This window comes from Paroedura picta, chromosome 10 (assembly GCF_049243985.1).
Source record: "Paroedura picta isolate Pp20150507F chromosome 10, Ppicta_v3.0, whole genome shotgun sequence".
NCBI classification, from domain to species: Eukaryota; Metazoa; Chordata; class Lepidosauria; order Squamata; family Gekkonidae; genus Paroedura; species Paroedura picta.
Genome location: NC_135378.1, coordinates 84,192,117 through 84,216,750, shown reverse-complemented (window position 1 = coordinate 84,216,750; position 24,634 = coordinate 84,192,117). Strand labels below are relative to the sequence as shown.

At 47.1% G+C, this 24,634-nt stretch overlaps 1 non-coding gene across 1 annotated transcript; it reads left to right on the top strand.

Moving 5' to 3' along the window:
* Nucleotides 1-23,518: 23,518 nt before the first annotated feature.
* On the top strand, nucleotides 23,519-23,587 carry TRNAT-CGU (transfer RNA threonine (anticodon CGU)). The gene has a single exon. It is a non-coding gene; the product is annotated as a tRNA-Thr (tRNA).
* The last annotated feature ends 1,047 nt before the right edge of the window (nucleotides 23,588-24,634 follow it).

Sequence of the window (24,634 nt, the reverse complement as noted above, 5' to 3'; positions counted from 1 at the left end):
GTAAGGCAGCAGCCATGCAGTCTGAAAGCTCTGCCCATGAGGTTGGGAGTTCGATCCCAGCAGCCGGCTCAAGGTTGACTCAGCCTTCCATCCTTCCGAGGTTGGTAAAATGAGTACCCAGCTTGCTTGCTGGGGGGTAAACGGTAATGACTGGGGAAGGCACTGGCAAACCACCCTGTATTGCGTCTGCCATGAAAACGCTAGAGGGCGTCACCCCAAGGGTCAGACATGACCCGGTGCTTGCACAGGGGATACCTTTACCTTTACCTTTACGGATCTGGTTCAGAAGAAGAAGAGTTGGTTCTTATATGCCACTTTTCTCTACCCGAAGGAGTCTCAAATCGGCTTCCAGTCGTCTTCCCTTTCCTCTCCCCACCACAGACACCCTGTGGGGTGGGTGAGGCTGAGAGAGCGTTGATATCACTGCTCGGTCAGAACAGCTTTATCAGTGCTGTGACTAGCCCAAGGTCACCCAGCTGGCTGCATGTGGGGGAGTGCAGAATCGAACCTGGCTTGCCAGATTAGAAGTCCGCACTCCTAACCACTACACCAAGCTGGCTCAAGGTCTTGCTCTTAAACTTTCCTTCCTTTCTTCCTTACATTTATATACTGTCCTCTCTTGAGGCTTTAAGGCCTGGGCTATGTTTATTTGAGGGACCGCTGAATTCATTCCCCAGAGAACTTGGTATAGTGGTTAAGGACACGGACTTCTAATTATACAAGTCATAATGTCTTCCCAGAAAAACAGGATGATGGGATATGCCCAAAACGTGTGTTTGAAGGACACGTCCTGTGAGTGTCTAGATTAACAGTTGGACACTTCACTCCATCCTGTGCTAAGGAGTCACAGGGGTGGGATAGGTGGGATTGGGGCTACGACTAAGGTAAAAACATGGAAGTAGTGGTTGGAATTGCCCCAAATTCTACAGTTTTATCTGGAGTTCCCCTGGAGAAAAAAGCAGCATAGAAGGGTGGATTATGTGGCCTCACATCCCCACTGATCTCCCTGCCTGAATTGTGCCCCCCAATTTCCAGGAATTTCCCAGCTCAAGTGTAGCCAGCCCAAGCCCAGGACAGAATACTGTTACCAGCTCTAGATTGGGAAAGTCATGGAGATTGGAGGGTGGAGCCCGAGGATGGTGAATTTGGGTAAGGGAGTGTCCTCAAAGGGCCATCATGTGGGCGTTTTCTCCAGGGGACCGGATCTCTGTCATCTGGAGATCTCCAAACCAACCGCCTTAGTCCTCTGCAAAAATTAAGAAGTGCAAATTGCGTTCCTACTTCTTCGTCGCGCCAACATTGAGAAACAAGTTGTTCTGGTTCGTGTGTGTTTGTTTGCTTCCCTTCGCTTTTGGGGAGGGGAAGGAAAACATGGCTTCAAATGTGAAAATACGAAGGTGGGGGGGAGAATCTAATTTCTCTACAATCAGTGTGTTCTAATGCTTTGTTGTAGTCCTGGGAAACCAAATTAGACCCCCTTTCATGATCTACTTGGTCGTCCACGTTACGTGGAGAACAGGGTATGCCTTTGCATCTCCTTTCCAGACGGCGAATGGCTGGACTTGTTAGCTCCAAAGAGCTACAAATTTGGAGATCTGTAAAAATGCCGGAGCACTTAGAGAGTCTGAACAAGACAGATGCGGCTCTTTGTAGCTCAGGTAAACACAGCATAAGTTTCAATGAGGCCCTGAACTTCCATCTGTCAAACTAAAGCATCTTTTGTGACATCTATGTTTACAGCTGAAAACAAGCAGGCACCCATATTTACAGTGAAGTATTTTTTGGGGGGGGGGGGAGGCAGTATGGCATGGCCCATCTCCTCAGGTCTCAGAAGCTAAGCAGAGCTGGAAATTAGGAAGACGACCAGGGAAGTCTCTGCAGAAGAAGGTAATGGCCAACCACCCCTGCTTCTCACTTGCCTGGAAAACCCCTTGCAGGGATTGCTATAAATTGGAAACTGAGCAGGGTCAAATTTGGAAGAGAGACCACCAAGAAATACTCTGCAGAGGAAGGCAATGACCAACCGTGTCTTCTTCTCACAAGCCTTGAAAGCCCTTTGCTGGGGTGGCCATAAAATGGAAGCTAAGCAGCATTGGTACTTGGGAGAGAGGCCACCAAGGAAGCCTCTGAAATGGCCAACCACCTCTGCTTCTCCCTTGCTTTGAAAGCCCTTTGCTGGAGTGGCCATAAGTTGGAAGGTATGGCTGGTACTTGGAAGAGAGACAACCAAGGAAGACTCTGCAGAGGAAGGCCATGGCCCATCACCTCAGCTTCTCCTTTGCCTTGACAGTCCCTTGTTGGGGTCGTGATGAACTAGCTCTGACTTGAGGGCACTTTCCCCACCCACATGTCCAGGGGGATTCAAAAAGAAGTCCAAAAGTGTCACTTCCCTGTGACTCTTCCAATTCGAGATGCCGGGAGGCAAAGAACAATCAGGAGAAATTACAAATCGACTCATAATGTGAAGGGAATGGCAGGCCTGTTCCTGAACCTCTAACTAACTTGTCAAAATCTGCAGCTCGGGTAGTGAAGATATTTTCCTCCTGGAAGGAAATTCCATATTTTCAGTCCTGTTAATTCATTATCAAGACACATATGTTGTGTCACCTGTAATCGCTGGGACGCCTTTGACTCATTTGGAAATGTCTCCCAACGTCTCGTCATTTCACTGTAATTAGATACGAATTCAGTGAGACCAGAAGCTGAGCCAGGCAGCTGTTTCCTCGCAGGGATGTTCACTCCGATCCCTTGTCTGCTGGCAGAAGGAGGGGAGATGGGGAGGTAACTCCAAAGAACAGCCATCTTTTAACGTTCTGGGGATCTGATGGGTTGGGGTTCTTTTATTCTTTTATTGTAAACCACTGCGAGTCTTTGAGAGCAGTGGCATACAAGTTAAAATATAAATAGGTAAGTATGTAAGTAAGTAAATAAATAAATTGTGCCCTCGGCGAAATGACGCACTCCTTGCTTTGGCATCCAATGAAGAGGAGAGAAGAGCTGGATTTTTGTACCTTAAATTTTACTACCCAAAATAGTCTCAAAGCTGCTTACAGTCACCAAACTATAAGCATGTATTTTTCTGCAGTTGCCTGAAAATGAGCTGGAATTCTAGGAGATATCCAGGTGCAGAGTGGCATCCCTAACACTGTGGTCCCTTCCCAAGCTCTGCCCTGAAATCTCCATGCATTTCCAATCCCGGTAACCCTAATGCATATTTACACCTGGAGATGATAAGACAGGGGTGGCCAGACTGTGGCTCTCCAGATGTCCCTGGACTACAATTCCCACAAGCCCCTGCCAGCAATTACAACTGGACCCTGGAGGAATGTTAGAGTTCCCCTAGATGCGAGTGACCCTGACAAACTGAATCCGTATAAGGCAGCTTCAAGGCCTGCGACACTGCGCACCGGCGTGTGCTGATTCTTAGCACCGCATTTGGCCTTTGGTGCCTGCACGTCATTTGGTTGCACGCCACGGAAAAGGAGCAAAAGAAGCAGAAATATTGAGAACTCAAAGACATAATTACTGAGCACGGATGGCCACCGGCACCGAAATTTAGGGGCAAGAAGTGTCCGTGCCAAGAGAAGATAGCATCACGTTTCTTTTGTTCCTCGCGTCCCGTGACGTGCGATTCATCTCGGGCCAACCCGAAGGAGATTATTACATGTTGAATGTGCTCTGAATCCGAATCTGGCCTCATCGCAGGCCGTGCGCCTTCTGTTGTTTATGGCAATCAAGGAAGCAGCAGATGTAATGAAAGAAAGATGTTCAGCCAGTGCACAAAGAGAGCACGCAGCCGGAGACCGAATGCCTTTTATGTGCAGCAGTTAAAGGGGACGGAATTAAATGGGAAACCAGCCCCTTGCCCAGGAGGGAGGGAGGGAGGGAGGGAGAAGAAGAAGAAGAGTTGGTTCTTATATGCCGCTTTTCCCTACCTGAAGGAGGCTCAAAGCGGCTTACAGTCGTCTTCCCATTCCTCTCCCCACAACAGACACCCTGTGGGGTGGGTGAGGCTGAGAGAGCCCTGATATCACTGCTCGGTCAGGACAGTTTTATCAGTGCCGTAGCGAGCCCAAGGTCACCCAGCTGGCTGCATGTGGAGGAGCGCAGAATCGAACCTGGCATGCCAGATTAGAAGTCCGTACTCCTAACCACTACACCAAACTGGCTCTCAGGCAGGGAATGAATGAATGAATGAATGAATGAATGAATGAATGAATGAATGAATGAATGAATGAATGAATGAATGGACTCCAGGCTTGGAGTCCTCTTGTTTTTCCTCTGCAACTGAATTACTGAGAAGGAGGGAAGCATCAGCAAGAAGTCTTCTAATCTGAATACAAACCGACCAACCCTCCTGTGGTTAAATGCTTAATATTTGGCATTCAAAGCCAAGGATTCATATTTTGGGGAGAATTAAAGACGATGTTGCTATTGACGCAAAATAGAAGCCGGGCCGGAAATCGATCTCCAGTATAATTTACAGCCAGGTTTCAATGTCCTTCCCAAAGTTAAATTTGATTAATGATGCAGTCGTGTTGATTCTGACATGATATAGTCCTCACAAGGTGTCTGTTATGGGAAGAGGAAGGCGATGAGTTTGGAAGACGCTTCCTGACTCCTTTGGGCAGTGGAAATTGGGGACAGACCTCTTCTTCTGTTATTATGAAATGGACTGTTGAGAAAATCTATGTTTCCAAAGAAACAAACATTTGCTCGCTGGAAGATAGGCTCCCCCTGCTCAGCACCGGACTAAAACGACACCTCTCCTGGGATGGCAACATCTCGGTTGCCAATTCAGTATCCCTGCTAAAGACCCGCAAGAGGGGGCGGAAAGAATCTCATCCCCCCCCCCTCCAAAAGCATCCTCAAATTCTCTCCCAAAGGCAGACTGCTTCCCCGTCAAGCAGAGCACAGGGGAGCATCGTGACAGACCAACTTTCATCCCATTCAAGGCAAAATTTGGCAAGCCAGGCTGTGTCAGTTCGGCTGGCCAGCGCAATCCTTTTGTGCGCCTTCGGAGAAAGCATCTCAGAGCTGGCGCCATGACATAGGGGACTGTGACACGAAACATGCTCCAATAAATCCGGTTTTCATGGGCCGGAGCCTAAAATTAGCTCCCGTTTCCTTTTGTCGATTTTTTTTTGGATGCCTTCTCTATGAGCTTCATATATCTCTGGCCAAGGGATGTATTTTTAAGCGTTGTGAGCCATACAGGGCAAGGGACGGTTTGGGCTGCTCTTCCTTCACTCTCCGAGACAGTCACAAGATATATTTGGGCTTTGAACAGGCCCAAACTGTTGCAGTTTATAATACGGATGTCTTTCCCCACTAGGACAAAGTCAAAGAGGGAAATGGGTAAAAAAAGAGATGGGTAGAAAAGTGTTCATGTCTATGAAGTTCCAGATAACGGCAGCTAATTCTTTAAAAAAAAAAAAAAAAGGTTTTGAACTCTTGGTTAGGCCAGGAGAATAAAGGAGAAATGCAATGGCTAACCATTTTTCTTCTTTTTGTAAATTTGGGCTCACTTCTTCAGATGCTATGAAGAGGACATCATGTACCATCTCTCTCTCTCTCTCTCTCTCTCTCTCTCTGTGCATATATGGTTTTCAAGAAGAAGAGCTAGATTTTATACCCCGCTTTTCATGACCTAAAGGAGTCCTAAAGTGGCTTCACAAACACTGTTCCCTTCCCCTCCTTATAACAGATACCCTGAAATGTAGGTGAGGCTGAGAGAACCCTGAGAGAGCTGTGGACATGCCCACCAGGGGCACCTTCCCTTCCCACCCCCTCCAGGCCCATCATTGGGCATTTAGGGAAGCAGGGGAGGGGTCAGGTCAACGTGACCATATATGGTCATATCACGATAAATGTTTAACAATTTTTTTAAAATATATACAAAATTAATTTGAGAATCCCTTCCAGGGTTGTCATAACACCCTGCTTGAGAAAGCTGGCCTTAAGGTGTCACTCAAAGGACATCTCCTTTATTTACCTGCCATCGATGAACAGGGATGTCCCCCTGGGTCAAACAAGACCCGTCCGGGAGTCTAAGAAACGGAAGCGGAAGTATCTTCTCCTCGCCTCCAGAGATGAAGCCCTTCATCCCCCCCCTCCTTTCTTCCTCTTCGTTCCCTGGCAGAACACTTATTTTGGGCTAACGATGAAATTGAAGCTTTCGCTTTTCGTTAGCATGCCTTTATATGGAGAAATTACAGATGCTGTTAAAACAAGCGGTTTTATCATTCTTCTTTAGGAAACAAAACAGCTCAGATTTTTTGTTAAAGGGGAGCGATGAACGGGTCTACTAGACTGGAGGAAGGATGCCACGCCACGTGGGAGGAGGGCAGCTACATGCTTAGTAAAGAAATCAGCTCAGGATTCATTCACCGGGCTAGGGTGGCCACTGGTTTGCCATGGTTGCCAACTCAAGTCTAGAATGTTTAAGTGGAGCTTAAGGCTGAGCTGGGTAACTGGTGGGAGAAATGGAGGCAGGGACATAGGGAGGAATGCTGGCAGGGGCTCACGGGAATTGTAGTCCATGGACATCCGGAGGGCCGCAGTTTGACTACCCCTGTAATAAAGGTAAAGGTAAAGGTATCCCCTGTGCAAGCACCGAGTCATGTCTGACCCTTGGGGTGACGCCCTCCAGCGTTTTCATGGCAGACTCAATACGGGGTGGTTTGCCAGTGCCTTCCCCAGTCATTACCGTTTACCCCCCAGCAAGCTGGGTATTCATTTTACCGACCTCGGAAGGATGGAAGGCTGAGTCAACCTTGAGACTGCTGCTGGGATTGAACTCCCAGCCTCATGGGCAGACAGCTTCAGATAGCATTTCTGCTGCCTTATCACCCTGTGCCACAAGAGGCTCTACCCCTGTAATAGGGCAATGTTTATTGTGAGCAGTCATAAATGTGTAAGTAACACAATAATCAAGACAATGGCGACTCAGGAGGGGCAGGGTCAAAGAGAGGAGAGACAATAGGCTAAACAAATTCAACGCACTTTTCTGGAAGGGGGTCTGCAGGTGCGGGCTGCAGCATCCAAGATGGTTTGGCATGGAGTGAGTTTGGGAAAAAATTATCTCCACGAGGAAGGCCACACATCCGGGGAGTGATGCACACAGGAGGGCACGAACAGCAAGGCGCAAAAAGGCGGGGGTGCATGCTGGTAAGATTTGGAGCCGCTCAGCTGATGGTTTTTTCTTCTGAACACAAAAACCCCCCCAGAGTTCGGCTTTTATGAAACACAGCCTGTCTCTTCTGCCACCGACGCAGCTCTGAGGCAAGACGGGTTGGTGTCCCCTTGCTGAGAACGGCTGTTCGAAGTGGATGAGTTACCGTAGCGTAGCTATCAAGTTGCTGAAGAGTGGAGAAGTGACTGAAGAACTGCCGTGGCAGGGCACACACGAAACTCCCCTGCGCCCCACTTTGTTAGGCATTCCATGTTGCAATCTGGCACAGTTTGCCATGTTTGACGTGTAGAATAATTATGGCACGGACAGCTGAGCTGCCATTTTCCTATAGGTTATGCATTATACACCAGGGATGTAGGATTCTTCTCTTGCTGCAGTTGCTAATTGTCTGCCCTTCTCCTCTGCCGTTATCAAGAGACACTGTGCCTTTGCAGCCTGACTCTTTTCTTCTGCATGGGATATAAGGACACCAGGATCTCCATTCTTACTTGTATCTGATAAAGGGAGCTTTGACTATCTAACGGTACTGCATCAGGAAGTTGCTATTCCCACTGAGTCAATCGTGTCAGTGGAAGAGATAATTGGACAATTTTATCAGGAAGTTCCTCTTCTAACTATGCTAAATACTCATCTCCTCTGAGGCCCCCCCTGCACGACATTCTTCATGGTCTTAAGTTATGCACCCTCCAGATCTGGTGGATTTCAAACAAAGACGACCTTTTTTTGTGGAGTGAAAGTTGTATGTCACATATTGGGATGGATGGCTTCCTCAGAATGTATCTGTCGGAAATCTTAGCATTCTATTATTAGTTTCTTCTTCCCCGGACTGCCGTGTAAACAAATCACTTTTTTCTCAATTGCTTCCAATCTCCTTCCCTTTGCTAATGTCCATGGACTACAATTCCCATGAATTCACATTGTTACATCAGACCTGCCCATGCGTTGCTGGAAGCAGAAAGGCAAAAGTGAAATATGATATCGCTGGCTAGATGGACACCTCCCTTCCGCAAAGCTCCTGAAGGGGAGGCATCAATATTTAATGCTGAAGGGGCTTCATTCTCCCCCCCCCCGCCCCCGTAAAGTTCATGCGAGTTAAATATCTATGAATATAAATGCCAGATTCCTGCCCAGCTGATAAATTTTTAAAGTGGGAACCAGAGTTAATATATGGAACATAATTAAGTGTGACCAGGGGCCGCGGCAGTTCTTCGCCGGATGGGTTCCCGGTTCTCACAAGTAATTTTTCTATCCTGATAGACGTCTGGGAAATCTGAAACTGACGTCAGGTGGGAGCAAAAAACCTGGACTGTCGGACCCCGTACGCTGCTCAGGAGCTCAGTGAAAATAGGGGCCAACCTTCTTCTTCTAGGGATTCAGCCCCGGAGACAAAGACTGTCACCAATTTCATTCCCTTTAACCTGCCAACGCAATCATTTGATTCTTTAAGCAGTCGGTGCTTTGTCCTTTTGCATATTTAAATCCTGCCAACAAAGTCCCTCCTCTCCCCAGGCCCCACCCCCAAAGTATCCAGGACATTCCCCCAGCCCTGCTGCCAGCACACCATTCAGTATGCAGAAAAGAAACAGGAACAAATACATTCGGTTTGGAGTCGGCTCCATTGCAGGAGACTCTATTCCTGTTTCGCCAGGCGAGACAGTTCTGCACAGATCGTTCAAGAGCCCCAAAGTCTCCCTCCCTTTCAGAAAAGCTGTGAAAATTTTCCAGGAAGTTAAAAAAGGTGGTGGTGGGGGGGACAAATCACTGTACGTACGGCTGTCTGAGAGATTAAAGCTGTCGAGTACAAAGTAAGTGGTACTTACGAGTTATTAACTGCAGACGATTAAATTAGCCAAGCGTGAGGAACCACTGGCTGTGCTGCCATTGTGAAGTGGGGACGGAGGATCAGATAAGCAGATTATACAGGGAGAGACTGACAGTAATTAATGGTGTTGCAATAGGGGAGACGGCCCATCCCTCGGCAAGGGCCCAGGCATGCTTCTGGAACGCATGCTGCATTATGCTTCCTCCTCCAAGCACCGCCATCTTGGGAAGGCCTGTGATTCCCCCCCCCCCAAGGCCAACTTGGTGATAACATTAGCCCGAGAGAAATCTGCAAAACTTTTCTCATTATTTCCATAGATTTCCCCACCACCACCCCGCTGACAAGGGACGTCACATATTTGGGATGCTTATTTGCAAAACGAGAGGAAATTTCGGTTAAGCGAGGATTTCCCTCATGGAGGTGCCAACCTTCGGGCAGGGTTTGGCCTTGTCCCAGAATTACAACTGACCTCTGGATGATGGAGATGGAGGCTGCTGAAGGAAATGCAGGGCATGGACAAAATGAAGAGGGGGCAGAGGAGAGTGATGAGGATGATCCGGGGCCTGGAGACCAAGCCCTGTGAGGAAAGGCGGACTTGGGAATGTTCAGCCTGGAGAAGAGGAGGTTGAGAGGGGACAGGATGGCTCTCTTGGAGTATTTAAGTATTTGAAAGGTCAGGGATCGGTTCCTAATGGCAGCAGAGGCTAGGATCCGCTGTAATGGGTTTAAACTACATGTAGAACAGTACCAGCTAGATATCAAGGAAAATATGTTAATAGTCAGAGTAGTTCAGCAGTGGGATGGGCTGCCTAAGGAGGTGGGGAGCTTCCCCTCACTGGCTGTCTTCAAGCAGCGGCTGAACAGAGACTTCTCCTGGATGCTCTAGGCTGATCCTGCATTGAGCAGGGGGTGGGACTAGATGGCCTCTATGGAACTTTGCCACTCTAGGATTCTAGTAGTCTAGTTCAGCAGTGGGATGGGCTGATCCTGCATTGAGCAGGGGTATAGCCACTTCCAACTTTCCTAGTCTGAAATTCTCCTCCCAACACACTAGCTCAAAGCTGGAGTCTATGGTATGGCTCTTTTTACTAAGTGGGTCAGTGGATTCCTCCTACCCTGGTCCTTTTATGTCCCCAAAATTCCCTTTATGCTGTATTCTACTATGACTAAGAGGATTTCTAATATTAATTCTGGGACAGCAGCCTGCAAAATTTCCCACATATTTCAGTCCTGGCGTATCTTTTCTCAATTCGACGTTATCTCTTTGAGTGTCTGGGCACTGATAAAGCCATTAGAATAAATAAATAAAACGGTAGCTTTCTGGGAACATAGGCACGATTGCATCAAGATTATTTCCGCGCAGAACTTTATGGATGGGCTTCTGTGTATCAGGAGAGCATCGTGAACATGCAAAGCATTGTGTTGGGACTGTACACTGGTGCAAAAAGTGTGGCAGGTGGGAGGGACCATAAAAATGGCAGATTCCGGGTATAGATAAAAGCTTTATTTCACAGTTCCTTTCTTCTTCCAGAGCCAAATGCAGCCTCATGAACAAACAAGGGCGAATTAAATCCAGCGACTGATCCTCACCGAAGAATCAGTGTATTAAATCTGTGGGTCAAGGAACAATGAGACACTGGAATCTTTCAGCTCTTTATTAGTGATCTCAGTTCATGATACGCTGAACTGAAACCCCCCGAACAACTCCCCCCCCCCAAATTTATGCAAGCCAGAACAAACGAACTTCCTGCAATGCCAGGCAATTGGATACCAGATTGGCTTAAAGTGATTGGAGCACTAGTGGGTCTGGCTGTGCGCTGTCCAATCAGGGGTACAGCGGTTGGTTTTGAATCTATTGGCTCCCAGGGAGAGATCGGTCAGGAGCAAGCCAATCAGCAGCACAGGATTACGATCCTGCCTTGGATCTTAAGCTCTGGTCTTTGGCAGATCCACATACACAACACAATGGAAACCACAATCGATATTATACTAATAAAATGCAGCCTGGAATACAAAGATCAGCCACGAGGACTCCTGCTGTAATGCACAGATGTTAATGCCCGGAGTTCTAAAACCAGCTCAAAAATCCCCATCGTGCCCAGGGGGAAAGGGGGAGAAACAACTGCCTGACAGAAGAGCAAGGGAGAAGGTAACGGACAACAGCATAGACAACTCCCCATCTGAGCATTTTGGCACAGCCTTAATTATCATTTGTCTTTGTCTTGTTTTATCCTCAACCACAGACCTTGTGGGAGAATCCAACAAACCCCTAAGAGTTTCTGGAGAGTTACAATGAGACGAGAATATATGACCACGAGTGTGGAGCCAAAATAGCTGTTGGCACGCTGGCTTCTTTCAAAGAGGAAAGAGGGAAAAAATGACCAAACGGCTTCCCCTCTGGGCTGCAACCACCCTTTTCAAAAGCCGGTGTGGTGTGGGGGTTAAGAGAAACGGCCTCTAATCTGGAGAACTGGTTTTGATTCCCCACTTTTTATCCACCTGCAGCCAGCTGGGTGAACCTTGGGCTAGGCCCAGTCCTGTAAGAGCTGCTATTCCAGAGCCGTTTCTCTCAGAGTTCTCTCAGCCTCACCTACCTCACCGGGGGTCTGTTGTGAGGAGAGGAAGGGAAAGACTCCTCCGGGAAGTGAACAGCAGGGTAGGAAAAAAACAGCTCTTCTGCTTTTGATCTCCCTACCTACAAATTGATCGGCATTACAAAAAATGTGTTATTCATAATCTGCTATTCACAGAGGGAGTGCAGATGGATTACACAGTGTGTAGTCAATAGGATGGGACATTCGAAAAGGAATACAATACAATTAGCGATGTAGACAGGGTTAGGGCGTTATGGATGCCAGCCTCCAGGTGTTAGCAGAGATGACCCATCAGCCGAAGATGAATAAACAGAAAGAAATGTCCAAGCTGGCGATGGCAAAAAGCTTTATTCAGAACGAGTTCCTAGGCATAAACCTCGTTTTCGTATTTTAGTTCCTCAGTAAACTTATTTCTTAAGTGTTTTTTCCCCCTCAGGGATACAAACAAAGTCTTCAACCCACTACCTAATTCTTATATTTTATACTCCTTATACTTTATATTTTAAGCCATATAATATGGGTCTATTAGTATCAAAGGTCCATAAAGGTAACTATCTTATAAATGTTCTCGTGCCAGATTTGCCTGGCATTGATGGAAAAACTCCTGGTGAGCTACTCTAGTGACCTGTGCCTCCATAGTCAGGGAGGCATCCTGGATCACCCCCACATTCTCGATGGTCTGTGCAGCCTGAAGCTGTGCCCCATCAAGGGGGGGGTGGCATGCTTCCTCATCTGGTCCTTTCCCACCCAGTCACAGGACCTCTGTCTTCTGGAGCAACTCTACCACAGCTCCCAGACATCTAACCAGCGATTTGGGGGCAGTATTCGACCAACCATTCATTAATAGGTAGAGGTGGATGTCATCCACATATTGGAGCTGGGTGTCATCCCATATCCTCAGACAAGCTGGCCTAGAGGGTGCATAAAGATGCTAAAAAGAATTGGGGAAAGAACTGAGCCTGACTGTTCCTCCCTGATAGTGAGCGACCATGGAGAAAGGAGACCATCCATTACAGGGTTGACCCCTATATCCTTTACGGTCCCCATGTAGAATGCATTCATAATCGTGATAATTTCCCTCTGTCTGAAAGTGCTTGAGGCGACATGAACTTTCAAAATCGCAATTCCTAAACAGAAGAGCTGTTTACAGAACTTAAGAATTCCTTCCCTGAATTTGTTTGTTGATGTAGTTAGCGAGGCAGTTTGATCCTGGTTTTCTCTCCCAGGGGGACCCAAAAGTGGCTTACAAAAACACCGAAAACACAGTGTAAATAAGCAGATAATTTAAATAGACTAAAATTATATTTAAATAAACAGAAGAAACAAAGAGTACACTAATGACATCATGGGCCGGTCCTGAAAACGCTGGGATGATTCCCCAGCAGGGAGGAAGCCATGATAGAAAGGAAATAACATAAATCCATGCATAAATTCCTGTAACTTTGTATAGAGTTGCCAGCTCTGGCTGGAGAAATATCTTGAGATCTTGGGGATAGCTCAAATGTGAATGCTGGCAGGGGCTCATGGGAATTGTAGTCCATGGACATCTGGAGGGCCGTGGTTTGACTACCCCTGCTATACCTTTGGCCAGTTTGGTGTAGTGGTTAGGAGTGCGGACTTCTAATCTGGCATGCCAGGTTCGATTCTGCGCTCCCCCACATGCAGCCAGCTGGGTGACCTTGGGCTCGCCACGGCACTGATAAAATTGTTCTGACCGAGCAGTAATATCAGGGCTCTCTCAGCCTCACCCACCCCACAGGGTGTCTGTTGTGGGGAGAGGAATGGGAAGGCGACTGTAAGCCGCTTTGAGCCTCCTTCGGGTAGGGAAAAGCGGCATATAAGAACCAACTCTTCTTCTTCTTCTTCTTCTTCAGTCACACAGCAAATAAGATCTCCAGGAGACAATTCGAAGCCCTCTTGGGCAAAAGCTCTGCGGACTTCTTAAAAACCCTCAAGCACCAGAAAAAGTATTGGCTGGTGCTCAGGGGCACCATGTTGGAGATCTCTGGTCTAAGTGATTTTAAGGTAGATCTTAGCGGCTTTAGTATTTTGGCATTTCAGCTGTGCTGGGGGGGGGGGGGTCCAGACAGATCCAGTGATCAGCTTATTCATGACGGTCGAAGTCGAGCATGGTCTGTTTGATGATCATAGGCTCCCTGTCTTCATGTCCAAATTCCAAATGAACCCAAATTGTGCCATAGCAGGATCTCCAGCCAGATGGGAAAGCAACCTAAATGCCTCCAGTGTGCATTTGATTGCTGCTCGTTGCTGCTCTCCTTGAGGACTAGGCCGAATGAAACCTGGAATCCCTCCCTGCCTTGTGGCTCCTCCTTTGAAAGTCGTTCCAAATCCAGTTGGGGTCCCTCGCGGCGTAACGGTTTTGCTTTACAGTGCACAGGCCCCGCACGGGATTGCCAGTCATCACAGCCGATTTGCGGAGGTGACTTCATCAATTTAATTAGCTGCCATGTAATCTCCACCAGAACAGCTGCCCCTGTCATCAATTAAGCGTCTCAAATCGATGACGGGGACTTATTAAGCAGTGTCTTTTAAGTACAGGGCTTTTAATAAAAAGGTCTGTAAGAAGCCATCCGGTTGACGGAGCAACTGGGGAGACACAGAGGATGTCCCCAAGCATTGGGCCACCAGAACATAATTCCCTCTCCCCCTTTGCTATTTGTTAGGGGGAAAGTCAACATGATACACCCTGTTCCCATCAGATCTGAAATGCTTGACCAGAGTCTTGGCCGGGAAACAGACACAAAGAAACACAGAGCAGGAAGGAACCTCAAGGGTCATCTCGACCACCCACCCTGCGTAACACAGGAAATTCAGATGGTTGTTCTTAGTTTGTACTTTCCTCCATCTGTGGTGTTGCTAACATAACTAGGGTCTTGATGACGTAGGGATGATGATGTTATCCGTTCAGTCGTGTCCGACCCTCCACAATTCTATAGGAAAGTCTTCACCACATGTCTCTGTCAATAATCGCTTCTTCCAGTTGGTTCATGGTCATCCCTGTATCGGCTTTGATCGTGTCGAGCCAGCGGATCCTTTGGTGACCACGTTTCCTTTTGCCGCAGACCATGCCGAGCATTAATGATTTTTCTAGCGAGTTTGATCGCATGATGTGTCCAAAGTCAGTGAGCTTCAGCCGTAATATCTTGCCTTCTAATGACACAGTTGGTTTGCTCCTCTCTAAAACTATCTTGTTGGTAACTTTGGCTGTCCATGGTATTCACAGCATTCGTCTCCAACACCATAATGTGTGTAGGGTCTTAGAACAGTCCATATATCCAGGTACCCCCGTGTTGATAGTGTTTTTGACTGAGACAATAGGGCACTTGGGTGGCCAGGTGGGAGAAGACATGCTCTATGTACAGTGGGGCGTACTCTGAGTAAATATGCCAGGTGTGGGCGGCACAGTTTCCAATGAGGCTCCTTTCACCCACATTGGGAAATACAACTTTCAGTGGACTTCAGCCATTCGTTGCAAGTGGATTTTCCTGCTTCACAATCCAACTGCACAGGAAAATCCAATGACAAAAGCACAGCAAAAGTGCATTATCTAAGGTGCATAAAATCAGCCCAAGGCCCATTCTGCACACCTTGGATAATGCTCTTTCAATGCACTTATGTGGCTGGATTTTCCTGTGCAGAACAGGATAACCTACTTCTAATGTGCATTGAAAGTGCATTATCTAATGAGTGTGGAATGTTTGTTCTCTGGTTGACATGCCTAAAGCACCCTGTAGCCCACTCTGCCCGCCCCCTTCCCTTAATCTCAGAGTTACCCAATGGGAAGGGTATCTTTGCTGCTTCGGTGACATTTGTTTGGTTCCAACTCAGACTGAACTGCCATCCATTCACATTCCTTTGCCTGCCCATTTTGTTATATCTCCTGCAAATGACTCACTCTATCATCCCTCTTTTGTTCGCCAGATGCATCTTCAATAGGAGAAACCAGAGGGTCTGTTTGTCTCCCAAGAAATTATGCTTTCCATTGGCTGCCCACTGTTCTTTCAGGCCGATGCCAGCTGATCTCTCCCTGCTTATCTCGATGTCTTCATCATCCCCCTGCTGATAAACTAGCCAGCCCCACATCTCTGTCTTAAAGGAGACTTTGTTGGGAGGGGGATCCTGGGGAAGACTGTCTGGGGTTCTAAACCAGATGCTCTTGTTCAGAAGAGGATTAGCAGATAGACATTTGGAGCAGTGGTTCATTAGTGGCTCTTAGCCACAAGGTATAGATGGAACACTCCACCTGAGGCATAGACGCTCTGTATTCCCTATGCTTGGGGGGGGGGGAATGACAATGACAATAGGAAAGCTTCAGGAATTCTGGCCTCTTTGGTGGACCTTCTGTTGGCATCTCGCTTTGGGCCATTGTGTGACACAGAATAATGAACTGGCTGGGCCATTGGCCTGATCCAAAATGGCTTCTCTTATGTTCTTGTGTCTGGGAATGATGCTGCTTGGGTGCTTGGGGGGGGGGGGTTACAGTGGGAGACATTCTGGAGTTCTGGCCCTGCTGGTGCATCTCCTGCTGGCTCCTAGGTTTTAGCTACTGTGTGACACAGAGTGTTGGACTAGATGGGCCATTGGCCTGATCCAACATGGCTTCTCTATATTTGTGGTGCTTGGGGGGAGGGGTGCACAGTGTTTCACCTTTGGCTTCTGGAGCTCTGGCCTTGCTGGTGGATCACCTGATAGTACCTGTTTTTTGGTCACTGAATAACACATTTAAGACCCAGCAGGGCTCTTCTTACATTCTCATGACGGCTTGTCCTCAATGCCGTGCTGTTGACCCACTAGAGGTAATGGTTGGCTACTGTTTGAGCAGGATGCTGGAGTAGGTGGACCACTAGTCTGATCCAGCAGGGCTCTTCTGATGTTCTTATGGCAACTGGCCATCCTACTCATTGCACTCCCCATATTCAGCCTGCTCAGTTATCTGCCATGCAGATGAACTAAATTCACACAAAATCCGTCATGAAAACCCTGCTGCATAAGGACAGTCCAAAGCTTTTAAAACATGCACAAAAATCCTCTTCTACGAAATAAAATAAGCCCCAGATTCTCTCTCGCTCTGTTATTTCCCTTGACAGTCAAATAATTATAGGCAGCTTGGCTATGCCTGAGCACCTTTAAGTGAAGACACTCATTTCCCCGTCTATAAAATAATACCCCCAACTTTCGGAAGTTCCGGTTGGTTGTAGCTAGTTAATGTGGGCCTTTTGTAAGCTCCCCGGAGGTTTCTCAGGGCTAGCACAAGGCATGAGAGTGACGGGGATGAGGAAATGAGAAAATCAACACCCCTGGGGGAAAACAACACATTCCCAGAATGTATTGTTCACTAGGGAAGATTTCGAGCTTCTCATCATCCCAGATGTTTTAACCAAAAAAACTTCATTTACATTTTCCCTTTCTCTGTTTAGTGAATTAAGCCATAGATTCCTGCCAGTTTCTCTCTCCTCGCATTGGATTTTTCCTGTAAAGAGTAGAGTGACAAAGAACAGTTTATCTAGATGATACGTTTAAAAACATATCCAAACAATGATAAAAAATGTGTTTAAAAAGGACAGTGGTTCTGAGCGTGTACAAAAAACATTTTCATTATCGAAAGCCACCAACAATACTATTAGGAATTTGCAAAAATGTTTGAGTCATTCAAGGTGTGAGGTTTTGTGTGCAGGCACATTTCCTCAAGTTTTGTCCAAGACAGGGTATACACACATGAAAGCTCATACCTTGTATAAAACCTTGTTGTTCTTAAAGGTGCCACTGGACCTAAATTTTGTTCTGCTATTTCAGACCAATGTGGCGACCCACCTGAATCTTACAATAATGTTTTAATGTTATTGCAGGCAGGTGAAACAAAAGAACTCCAAAGCTACTCATATATTAAAAAAAAACTTCACAAGAAATGCATAGGGGTTGTTGTCATATGGAAATTATATCACCTTCCCATTGCAACATTATGTTTGTTTTTTCCCCCATTTCTTTGCTCCAGTAGGTACAGCCCTACTTTTACGAAGTCTTGTAAAAATATACATTTTTAAAACCTGGATTGTACATCAATAGATCAGTATCACATTATATTATCTCTATTTTATATCGTGTGGATTGCATACAATAAATCTACAACATTAACAGCAAAGGAACAAGTGAAAATGATGAAAAAAAAACATCTGGAGAGATTCCCATCTTGCCGTGTCTCATCTCTGAAGATGCCAGACACAGTCTCTGGTGAAACATCAGAGACTAAACTACCAGACCTTGGCTACACACCTGGAATACCCACAACAGCCCCTAATATAAACTTTCATATAATGCAGACCTGGGACCAGGGCTATTTTGTGTGCTTTCCCCAGGGAACAGGGAAAGCCTACCTTTCCTTAATTGAGGTGTTTTCCTGGGTGTTTGGGGTGGGACCTTTGGGGTTTTGTTTATCTTGATATTGCTTATCAATTCAGTTTCAGCAAGAATAATCATGATCTTTTTATTGCTACCTTAATCGCTTTTGCCATGAATGCTGTGTGTTCATTAAAAGAGTTGACAGGGATCTTACAATGTGTCTCCATGGAAGGCCATGTGTAGTGTGTGAGAGGACAAAAAGAGAAGAGGGATTAGGGAGCAGCTCCCGGGGGAGGAAGAAGAAGAGGAGGAGGAAGAAGAAGAAGAGTTGGTTCTTATATGCTGCTTTTCTCTACCCGAAGGAGTCTCTAAGTGGCTTACATTTGCCTTCCTTTTCCTCTCCCCACAACAGACACCCTGTGAGAGAGGGGAGGCTGAGAGAGCCCTGAGATTACTGAAGAAGAAGAAGAAGAAGAAGAAGAAGAAGAGTTGGTTCTTATATGCTGCTTTTCTCTATCTGAAGGAGGCTCAAAGCGGCTTATAGTCGCCTTCCCTTTCCTCTCCCCACAACAGACACCCTGTGAGGTGGGTGAGGCTGAGAGAGCCCTGATATTTCTGCTCGGTCAGAACAGCTTTATCAGTGCTGTGGCAAGCCCAAGGCAGCCCAGCTGGTTGGAGGAACGTGTAATTAAACCCAGCTCACCAGATTAGTAGTCATCACTCCTTACCACTACACCAAGAGGCGTCCCATCCTATTTCTGGTCTGTTAGCATCCCATTCAAGGAGAGGATACCTATGCACCCTTACAGTGATGTAGCACATGCCCCCCCCCAATGTCCAGGCATGCTGAGTCGCTCACTTTAACAGAAAACCCCTGTGTGATTGTAGCGGCTGTCTACCTCTATCAGGACTGTGAGCAGATTCAACTGAATAGACTCTTTCTGCTTCTTTCCTTTCCCAAAGCTTTTCAAGACAAAATTAAAAAAAAAAGATCTCTAAGAGGAATGTTTTGTGGGTCAAGCCCATGCCATTTGTGCTCTCCCTGGCAGAGTGCCACCTGCCAGCCAATGCAAATGGGTGACCCCACAACTGTTAGGTCACAGGAAGCAGTGAGCGGAGGGTCTGCATTCAACTTGGTCTCTTCCAGGTGCAGAGGGTTTACCCAAGGGCCTGCATTTAGAATACCTGCCTTGCAAGCTCTGGTCTCCCGGCAGGAGCGGCAGGCAGTGAAAAGTTCGGTGAGACAACAGAATGGGGAGTCCTTTCAGACTCGGTTGGCGCCTCTATTACCAAACAGCCAAATCGGTTCGTTTACCCGAGGGGACATGATAGCCCTCTTCAAGTATTTGAAAGGTTGTCACTTGGAGGAGGGCAGGATGCTGTTTCTGTTGGCTGCAGAGGAGAGGACACGCAGTAATGGGTTTAAACTTCAAGTACAACGATATAGGCTAGATATCAGGAAAAAGTTTTTCACAGTCAGAGTAGTTCAGCAGTGGAATAGGCTGCCTAAGGAGGTGGTGAGCTCCCCCTAACTGGCAGTCTTCAAGCAAAGGTTGGAGACACACTTTTCTTGGATGCTTTAGGATGCTTAGGGCTGATCCTGCATTGAGCAGGGGGTTGGACTAGATGGCCTCTATGGCCCCTTCCCACTCTAGGATTCTATGATTCTATGATTCTACCCAATAAGGATCTTCTGCAGGCCTTGTTCTGTTTTTCTCCCCCTTCTCATTCCCCCGGACTCTGACCTGCGCGCTCGCATGCCTCACTTGAAGCTGACCGGTCACTCTGTCCATGAGAACAAAAGAGCAAAGGGGATCAGCATACGGGTCAGGCAAGGGGGGCAACTGCAGGAAAACCATGTGTGAGATCCCCTTTTTCCCCCGCTTTATGCATGGATGTTGGGATTTCGGATGGGAAAATCCGGGGCTGGAGACCATCTTGGGAATAGGCTGCAGAGGACCTCAACAGATGTTGACACAGATGTGTGTGTCTTCTTTTTTTGAAAAGGATGTCTTAAAATCTAGCAGATGTGCCTGGTAAATGATCAGGGAACTGATTGCCGATTTTATAATGGAGGGTAGACCGGTCGCTAAGGGTGCCAACCTCCAGACCGGACCTGGAGAATCCCCTGGAACGATAGCTTATCTTCAGACTAAAGAGATCCAGTTCCCCCAGAGAGAATGAAATGCCTTGGGCCATTTATCACCCCATAATCCCAGCTTTCCTCAAGATGCATGATACTCTTCTCTCCTTTCTCCTCCCAACCGCCCTGTGAGTTAGGTTAGGCCAGGGGTAGTCAACCTGTGGTCCTCCAGATGTCCATGGGCTACAATTCCCATGAGCCCCTGCCAGCAAATGCTGGCAGGGGCTCATGGGAATTGTAGTCCATGGACATCTGGAGGACCACAGGTTGATTACCCCTGGTTTAGGCTAAGAACACATCACGGGCCCTAAGTCACTGAGCAGGATTCATCATTGAGTGGGGATTTGAATTTGGGTCTGTCCCACGGCCCACTGGAGCATCTGGGATGCTGACAGTTTCTTGACTTTCTGATTATGATGTCTTTGAAGGTTTGTGGTTTCTGCCTGGCTTTTCTCATGGTCTGAATGGAGTGTTTTTAAAATCCATTGCAAGCTTGACCGAGTCCTTCGTTGGAGGAAAGTGGGCAAAGGATGCTGCAAATGATGAAATAATGAGATCCTTGGTGAGTACAGTTCTTAAACGCCATCTCTCCAGCTGCTGGTTTCTCTCCCATAGCAAGAACTCACGCGAGGAGAATGGAATTGGGTCGTGACTTCCCCTGAAGTTCTGGGAAACAGGCAAAAACAGCACACGAGGATACCATTTTCTTTTTATCATTGTTCAACATCTCTCCCTTTCTCAGGACACTGTTCCTGTGTCTGCCTTGCCCATTTTATCCTTGCAGGGACCTTTTTGGCTGATAAAACTAAATGCACTAAACTATAAAAGCAAAAAGACAGGGTCGGTAAGGAAAGTGCTTTGGTCACATTGTGAGAAAAATGAGCCAGCTTGGTGTAGTGCTGAAGTGCAGCGGCTTCTAATTTGGTGAGCCGGGTTTGATTCCCCACTCCTCCTCCACATGCAGCCAGCTGGGCGACTTTGGGTTAGTCACAGCCCTGATACTGCTGTTCTCACACAGCAATCCTCTCAGGGCTCTCTCAGCCTCACCTCCCTCACAGGGTGTCTGTTGTGGGGAGAGGAATGGAAGGTGAATGTAAGCCCCTTTGAGACTCCTTTGGGTAGAGAAAAACAGCATATAAGAACCAACTCTTCTTGTTCTTCTTCAGTAATATCAGGGCTCTCTCAGCCTCACCTCCCTGACAGTGTGTCTGTTGTGGGGAGAGGAAAGGGAAGGCAACTGCAAGCCCCTTTGAGACTCCTTTGGATGGAGAAATGCAGCATATAAGAACCAACTTTCCTTCTTCTTCAGTAATCTCAGGGTTCTCTCAGCCTCACCTCTCTTACAGGGTGTCTGTTTTCGGGAGAGGAAAGGGACGGCGACTGTAAGCCGCTTTGAGACTCCTTTGGGTGGTGAAAAGTGGGGTATAAAAACCAAACTCTTTTTCTTCAAATGGTTCATTGGAAAACTAGATAAAGCTAGGAATGATTCGAATACCTGCCAAATACGTTTTGTTATCCCCCCTACCCTACACTTGCAACAAAATGCTGCCCGTGAAAACATCATCTGTTAATATCCCTAAGGACTAATTAGATGTACCTGAACACCAGATTTTGAAGAACTGTATTTGTAACTCTTAAGCTTGTGACTGATTCCACAGTCTCTTTAAAGAAATGTCGACCGAGTGGGGCAGTGATAAAGCAGAGCTGCAGGAGACCGTGTTTTTGGCCAAACAACGAGTGAGTTGGGTTGACCAATCAGGTTGGAAAGCAGCGAAGGCAATTTTTCAAACGGCCATAAATGGGCAGATGAACTGGTGAACCATTTGTCAAAAATAATCCCTGTCTTCTTATTGGTGACTGCCATATAAGAAATGAAATGAAGTATTGGGCTAGATCAAGATGGAGGAAGGAAGGAAGGAAGGAAGGAAGGAAGGAGGGAGGGAGGAAGGAAGGAAGGAAGGAGGGAGGGAGGGAGGGAGGGAGGGAGGGAGGAAGGAAGGAAGGAAGGAAGGAAGGAAGGAAGGAAGGAAGGAAGGAAGGAAGGAAGGAAGGAAGGAAGGAAGGAAGGAAGGAAGGAAGGAAGGAAGGAAGGAAGGAAGGAAAAATCGGTTTCTCAGTCTGGGATGAATACAGGTAGTGTCACGCCAGGCAAAAGAACCTGTTAGGCCTGCAGGGCTATCTAGCCATCCTGGCTATCAGCTGGGTGGCCCCGGCTAACACATTCTGATTAGAACTCAGAAGCTAAGCAGGGTCAGCCCTGGTGAGTACTAAATGGGAGACCCCCAAGGAAGTCCTGGGTTGCTATGTAGAGGCAGGCAATAGCAACCCACCTCTGTTCATCTCTTGCCTTGTAAACTCTACGGGGTCTCCACAAGTGGGCTATGACTTGGCAGCAGAGAAAATTGGGGTATGGCAGATACTTGATTTAGTGGTTTGGAGCCATGCTGACCAATCCTGAAAGTGACCTGCCTCTGTTTTCCTGTGGGGTTTCAAGTGGATGTAAATCTGCCCTAAATCCCTTCCTGAAATGTAGCCACATTTCCATGCAACTTAAACCATCAGAGGTTTAGAGAGCTGACCGAAGAATCCTCATTCCATGCCCAATTTTTGATTGATGGGCGAGGGAAAGACCTTAGGAACTCCATGAAACTGGCCAGTTGCTTTGACTCTGGTCCCCTGGAGGATTCATCAAAGCCAGGAAACATCTCCCAAGGAAACCTATTAATGAGAACTTAAGAGTTGAAAGCAGGGTTGGCACTCATGAAACACTCTGTCCGGTGACCCATCGCAGTTCCATTCTTCCATGACTCAATGCTCTTGAGAGAGGAGGCCCGTCCAGCAGCCAGCTGGGCTCTCTTCTGAAATCACTGAAATATTCTTTTGATGAAGCAGAGCCTGAAGAACCGGGGAAGGGCTGCAGCTCAAGGGAAGAGCCTCTGCTTTGCATGTAAAAGGTTCCAGGTTCAATGCTCAGCATCTCCAGGCAAAAGGACGAGGTAGTAGGTGAGGCAAAAGACGTTTACCTGAAACCCTGGAGAGCTGCAGCTCTCACCTTGACAGACCAAGAGTCTGATTCAGTGTAAGGAAGTTTCATGTGAGGTCTATGGCTCAGTGGTAGACCCTCCAATTTGCATGCAGAAGGTCCCAGGGTCATTTCCTGGCATCTCCAGTTAAAAGGATGCAGTAGGTGATGGGAAAGACTCTGGAGAGCCATGGAAAAGGCTCATGGCTCAGTGGGAAAGCATCTGCTTGGCATGCAGAAGGTCCCAGGTTCAATCCCTGGCATCTCCAGTTAAAAAGAACTAAGCAATAGGTGATGTGAGACCCTGGAAAGCCACTGCCAGTCTGAGCAAACAATACTAATCTTGATGTACCAAGGAACTGATTCAGTGTAAAGTAGTTTGAGGGCTGTGGCTCAGTGGTAGAGCCTCTGCTTCGTATGCAGAAGGTCCCAGGTTCAATCCCTGGCATCTGTAGTTAAAAGGACCAGGCAGTAGATGATGTGACCCTGGAGAGCCACTGCCAGCCTGAGCAGACAATACTAATTTTGACAGACCAAGGGTGTGATTCAGTTTTATGTGAGAGCCGTGGCCCAGCAGGAGACCTTCTGCTTTGTATGCAGAAGGTCCCTGGTTCAATCCATGGCATCTCCACTTATAAAATCTGGCAGTAAAGGGTGTGAAATACTCTGCCCCAGACCCTAGAGAGCTGCTGCTGGTCAGACAATGGTGAGCTATGCCCTGCCACGATACAAACCAGCCCTGCTTTTGACACTTGGGCCAAAATCCGCTTCCAGTCACATTCAGCTTTCCAAATGAACAAAGAGAAAACTAATTAAAATTGCTAAAATGGTACAAATCCCATGCCAGTGTAAACAAACGCAGACTGCAATAATCATTCTGGTTTTTCAATTGTTTTTAATATAAAAAAAGAGCAGTTTCTCAGTGGAACAGGCTTCCTCGGGAGGTGGTGGGTTCTCCATATTTGGAGATGTCTAAACAGAACCATCTGACGGAGAGGCTGATTCTGTAAAGGCTCAAGGGGGTGGCAGGTGACAGTGGATCAGCGATAGGGTTGGGAGAGTCCTGCACAGTGCAGGGGGCTGGACTAGATGACCCAGGAGGTCCCTTCCAACTCTATGATTCTATGTTACCTTAAGTTAGCCATTTCAGAAGTAAGCTTCATATAAGAGTTATACAAAGAAGCTACCTTTTGTAGTGGCTCCCAAATAAACTCCATGGTCTGATAGAAGCTGGGTAGGAAACACAGTCTGAGAATCAGCCGTTCTAGATACTCTCCTTCCTGCAATCTGTTCCAATATGAATCACAACAGCGGATGAGAGACCGAAATGAAATCAGACGGCATTACTGTGGGCAACGAGCCACATCGAAGGAGCATAAAGCAATGAGCCCGATGACAAACAAATGAAGAATAGAAAACAGCAATTCAATAAGAAATGGAGGAATATTTCAGAGAGAAAGAGTCCAAGCGTTGTTTGAGGCAGTTGTTTTATTATTAAAAA